The sequence below is a fragment of the Papio anubis genome, chromosome 6, assembly GCF_008728515.1.
Source record: "Papio anubis isolate 15944 chromosome 6, Panubis1.0, whole genome shotgun sequence".
In the NCBI taxonomy this organism is placed as follows: Eukaryota; Metazoa; Chordata; class Mammalia; order Primates; family Cercopithecidae; genus Papio; species Papio anubis.
Window position 1 is genome coordinate 96,152,110 of NC_044981.1, and position 6,000 is coordinate 96,158,109.

General features: G+C 40.2%; 1 protein-coding gene across 5 annotated transcripts in view; it reads right to left on the bottom strand.

Moving 5' to 3' along the window:
- ASCC3 (activating signal cointegrator 1 complex subunit 3) overlaps positions 1-5,589 on the bottom strand; it is a 384,990-nt gene extending 379,401 nt beyond the window's left edge. For 2 of the 5 annotated variants that reach the window (XM_017958154.3, XM_017958156.3), the window contains exon 1: positions 5,291-5,404. The gene's annotated coding sequence lies outside the window, so the exon portion shown is untranslated. Of the gene's footprint in view, positions 1-5,290 lie in introns of all 5 variants that reach the window. The other 3 variants (XM_003897951.5, XM_017958157.2, XM_017958162.3) reach the window with 3 other exon arrangements.
- Positions 5,590-6,000: the final 411 nt, after the last annotated feature.

Sequence of the window (6,000 nt, forward strand, 5' to 3'; positions counted from 1 at the left end):
AGCACACCTAGTTTCCAAAAATGGTAGAAGGTAAATCTCAGTGAATTAAAGGATAAATGCAAAGGGAGAAAATGGGGGGGGGGGGGGAAAGAAAAAAAAAATCTACAAATGGGTATATGCTATTCTTTCAAGAAATTAAGAAAGAAAAGGAGAAAAAGTAAGAAATACTGAAATAATGTGGTTTAAGAGTTTCTGAAAATACAGGATAGAGTTGATCATGATTCTGTCATAATCAGGGGAGAACAAAGACAGAAGGAAAAGTTGAGCAATCAGGAGAAAGACTATGACTGATGGAGTTAGGGTCTCTGAGAATACAGGCGAGAATGACAACAAAAGCACAGGTCTAGAGAGACTTGGATAGATAAGTATGGAAGGAAAGATGAGTGGAAGTGAATATAGTTATAACATGGTTAAGCAGAGGGTGAAGGAGGAGAGAAAAACATGGTAAAAGGGAGTTCCACCAAAATGACTCCTATTTTATTTGAGATATGCTGAGACTGTTCAAACAGGTGATGAGATGGGATTTTTTCTATTACAGAGGCAAAAGTCTGAACTTACCACCCACAATAACAGAAGAAATATTTTTCAGGTAGCAATGAATGTTCAGCTCATACTGCAAACAAAAGGTGGCAATAATCTGGCATAGGAACAAAGGTTGGTGTGAACCAGGGTTAAGGTTTTGTAACACAGGGGTTGTGGGACAATGAAGCCTAAATGATGAGGGTTGTTAAGTGCTTAACTTTAGGCCTAGATGAAAGGAAAAGATGTTCAACTAGGAGGTCTTAAAGACAAATCATAACATTCATAGTTAAAATTTCTGGTAAGATCACAGTGAGTAAGTATTAAGAAAAACTGGCCTGCATATCAATTTTTACCTTACTAATTTTTACTCCACATTTAATATGGTCCACTAAATGATAAATACATAAATGAAAAATTCTGTTAATAATAAATACTTAATGCCCCAGAACAAATATAATTTCTAAAGGATTGAAACCCTAAAAGCCTATTTTTGTTAGAAGTACTGGCTGTGGCTATCTGAACAAATCTTTAAATTGTTAATTAAACGAAAGTACAGATAAAAAGAAAGTCTTGAAAATGTAACTGCCCTTTTTTACATTCCAAATAAGGAGAAAACTAATCTAATGGTAGCATATTTCCTTTTGCGAGATGATATTAACCAATAATTAGTGAGCTAGAATCCCAATACACACTATTCTGAAGTACTACATATAAAAATTGTAACATTTATTCTTCTTAAACCAAACCTGTGTTTCTTAACTCTAAATGGTCTAATTGCTTGATAGCAACTTTAGGAAAATACAGTTACTGTATTTTTTCATTATAAACAAATGAGAAAACCTCCAAAACAGTCAAACTATATTTCCTAATAAGTTCAGTCAACAATTAGTTACTGACAATTATGGATACTAGGGAATTATTAAAGGGACAAAAATAGTCAAAGTGATACAGTGCAGATTAAGGGATAAAACCACTGACATGAAGGAGCAGGTTGTAAATGGAGTAAAATTAGAATTTAAGATTTCAATACTTAAAATACAATCTTGTACCCACAAACCGACACCTTGAAAAATGAACAGTGAATAAAGATTAAATAAACAGTGAATAAGAATATTTATATTTTATTGTGCCTTTTTTAAAAATTGAGTTGTGATATTGTTAATATTAGCAAGATCAGAACTCAGAAAATAGCCACCATCGACACATATATACAATCCTCCATTATGCCATTTCAAAAGGGGTTGATTTTTCATGGTAAATCCTAAAGATAATTTTAACCTTTTATCTCTTACTTGTATTAAACCTTATTACCATCAATTGGTTCATACAGCAGAGTCTAAGCACATTTTACTTTCTTTAATCTACCAAACACTGTAGGCCAAAAAAAGGAAGGTAGAGTCAGACAAAAACAATAATTACTAGAGATTCTGCTTACATTTCAGGTATTGAATACCTGCTGTAGAGTGAACGGCGGATGGGCAACAAGAATCTTGCTCTTTCAGTCTGTTTTAATCACCACATGCATCTCAAAATGTGAGCATCTTGCTGCATTGCATGACTCTAGTTTTTAATACTTTTTCTCTTTTTTTAAAAAACATACAAGGTGGTGACCAAACACAGACCAACTTTTTCACTGGGAGTTCATCTAAAGAAACTGTGATACATTCCAAGTCAGGATGAAAAACACGGCTGTGTAGGACGTGCTGAGAGACAGCATGTTATGCCAACCTGATGTCCTCTTAAGGGATTCTCAAAGGTAATCTTAGCTATTCACAGTTTCCACCTAACAAGTTCACTTTAGATGCTAACTCATTCTTAAGCAAGAAGCAATTGCTCTTGAATAGTTCCCAATCAAGTTAGGAAACACATCTGAAGCACGTAGAATAGAGAAAGCATGACAAAAATAATAAAATACATAAACACTTTTCACACAATACAAAATATAAAATAGTTAAAAACAAAATTTAAAACAAAATGGGGCTCTTATTCTCTAACTTATCCTCTAACTAGGTTTCCCACCCAAAGGTGGGGGAAAAAAAATCCTGGACAGGTTTATAACTATAAAGCAGATTAGCCTTTATATTCAGAATATTCCCCCCAAAGTTGTGTTAATTTTACTTTTAGCACAGGATAAGGAAGGCTTTTCCTTTAAATGTCCCTGGAAAAACAAAAAAAATATTTTAGCACCAGATAAGGCAAGCATAGTCAAAAATTCCAGAACATCCCACAAAGATGAAACAAGCACACCCATTACTCTCAAGAAAACATGGAACAGACCCAGCACATATTAGGCAGTATATATTACAACTCTTCGCACAAAAGAAAAGGTCCAGTGGAAAAGGGCCTAGCACAGATTATGTCTGAAAGACAAATTCTCATTCCACCCTAATCCATAAGCCTCTGGAAGGCAGACTCAAGGAATTTACACCTGCCCTCTTGTGAGAGTGGAAAAAACTCAAATTGTTTTTCCTCTGCTCTCACACCACAATTATCAACACAGAAGATGTCTGTGGCAAAATGTGTATGAGTTTCTCCCTACGCACCAAGCAAGCAATCATTTCTGCAGCAGACATTAGATAGGTGTTCTCTAATTCATTTCTGACACTATCTAGAGATACTGTCATATCCCACAGAATGAAGGCCCAGTCCCACAAGACTGCCCACCACTTCTGATGCCAATTACAAGTTCCAGACTTTTTTTTATCTGTACTTCTGACTGGCCAGCTATAAATTGGGGATTACATGACCCTCTCCTTGGGTTCGGTTAATTTGCTAGAGTGGTTCACAGAACTCAGGGAAACATGTTTACCAACTTATTATAAAGGATATTACAAAGGATACAGATGAAGAGATACATAGGATAGGGTAATTTATAAGGGAAGGGAATTTCCATGCAGAACTTCCAAGTACTTCCTAGGCATACCACCTCAAGGACTCTCCACATGTTCAGCTTTCAGAAGCTCTCTGAACCCTGTCATTTTGAGTTTTTATGGAGGCTTCACTACATAGGCATAATTGATTAAACCCTTTGGCCACTGGTGATCAACTTAATCTTCAGCCCCTCTCTCACCTCCCTAAGCAGTTAGGGGGTAGGGATGAAAGTCCCAACCTTCTAATAATTCCTTGATCTTTCTGGTAACCAGCTCCCATCCTGAAGCTACTAGGGGCAGCCAGCTAGCAAAGACAAAATTCTTAGTCAATTTATTAGCACACAAAAAGGCAAAATGGGGCCTGTAATCCCAGCACTTTGGGAGGCCCATACAGGGAGATTGCTTGAGCCCAGGCGTTCCAGAGATACACAGGGGATCAATCAGACCAATGTGAAGACTGGAAAGCAACTGATTTCTATCTCAAAAGAAAAAGCTTTTTATTTATTTATTTTGAGGTAGAAACTGAGGTAGAACTGTGAACTTTATATTTAAACCAGCTGTGCAAAAGAAAAACTTACTCTTCTGAACTGGCAAACCACTGGTACATATACTATCTTTTTGATCAAAGGCAATATCAAATCATGCTGTTAAAGCAAGATCATCTGCTCCTCTTTCAATGCCAGTTATATATATACATTGACAATAACTTTTTCTTTTAAAAGCTTTGGTTTGGTCAACTACACATCCATGGTATGAGAAAGAACCCTAGTCAAGATTCTCTCTTTAAGGAGGCTGCTGGATTATAGAAAGTTCATGAGCACAGAGATTGTCTCTCTCTTGCTCTCCTAGGTCTGGCCCAGCGTTTGACACATAGGAAGACTTGAATGAATGAATGAATGACAAAAAACTGTTAAGGAGGGATCAAGAAAGCTGAACCCATGAAAAATTAATTTACTCATATAAGTAAGATTATTTAGTCTAAGCTTAACAGCATCTTTAAGGATCATTTTTCTCATGCAAAACTATTATAACCATCATTAAACAAAAGAGACGACAAAAACTGGAGCACGATCCATGGTAAAACCAAAAGCTGAATTCTCAACTTTTGAGAACTCTGAGAATCAGAAAAAGGATTTCAATCTATGAAACATAAAATCTGGTGAGGAGAAAATGGCTATCAGTCTAACCTAACTTAGGGAAAGAAAGAAAATGTAACTATGAGTTTGAATGCACAAGTGACAACACATCTAACTTTTACCAAACCCTAGAATTATGCTTCTTTTAAACCAAAGAATAGCAAATACCATTAGCACACTGCATTCCACGGATAATTTATGATAAGAAACTTATTTGAAATAACTGCCCATTACTCACAAAACCTCCCTAGCACCCACATACACATTTATTTATTTCAAAATGACATTCTAGGCTCCTTGATTGCGAAATTCACCCACAATCCACCACGGTCAGCTACCTATTTACTTTTCAGTGTGTTGGAGGAAAAATACGAGGAAGATTTCTTTCTCAAAATCTAAGTGAAAAAAAACTTAGTTACCAAGGCTTTGTAACAGAAAAAAAGAAAGAAAACAAATTACCCATGCATGGGACAGGAAAAAACACCTCATCTGGTCACGTTGTGGCTTAATACCTAGACAATACGTGGCTTAGGTTAAGTTTTCTATCCCCTACCCCACCTACAAACTCTAGGAATGGGCGGTATTGTTGCGAGACCCCGGACTCGACCTCAAACCACCGAAAAGGATGACAGGTCTGGACTTGCCCCGGAGGTAGGAAGAGAATCTCTCGGCGGGTCGCGTAGCCCGCCCCGCTGTCCCCGCCTCCAGTCAGCTCCCCTGGCCGCGGCGACCCTTCTCGTCCTCCCACCTCCACCTCCTCACCTCTCGGCCCGGCTCACGCGTTTCCCTTCACTCTGTCAGCTCCTGCCACCGCGCCTCCTTCCCTTTCGGTTTTACTTTAACTTCCCACGCCGGGTGAGGTGCTGAGGGCAGGGCCAAAGATGCGGGCGGGCAGCTGTACCGCCGCGCCCTGTCAGCCCTCCACGCCGCGCTTGCCGGGGTCGCGCCCAGTCACAGGGAACTGCGTGCGAGGACCATCAGCCAGACAGACCGACCCACGGACCCGGCGAGGAGGGACAGAGTGTAGCTGGCGCCGGCCTACACGTCACCGCCCCGCTGCAGCGCCAACGTCGGCACGTCGACTCGTCGACTCCGGGCCCTCCGCCCCGCCCGCGTGCGCGCGTCGCCCCGCCTCCCGCCTCCAGCCTCTAGTCGGCTGGGCTCGGAGCAGCAGATGCGGAAGGTCCCGGCGGCGGCGAGGATGAGTCGCCAGGACCAGGCGGGAGCGGCCCTGAACGGTGTGCTTTACCCTGGTTGCTCGCGCCGGGTCAGGCCTGCCATCTCGACCTCTCTGTGAGTTTTTCCCCTGCATTTACTTCAGGCTGCCGCGCTTCTCCATAAGGTAAATATGTGGAGGAAATAATTCCTATTAAAGGTAAAGGAAAAGAGAGCAATTTGAATGAAGAAACAGGTAGTTGCTATCGTCGTCTTCAGCCAAAGCTCTCTGGCTACTGGAAGTATACATGGTTCTC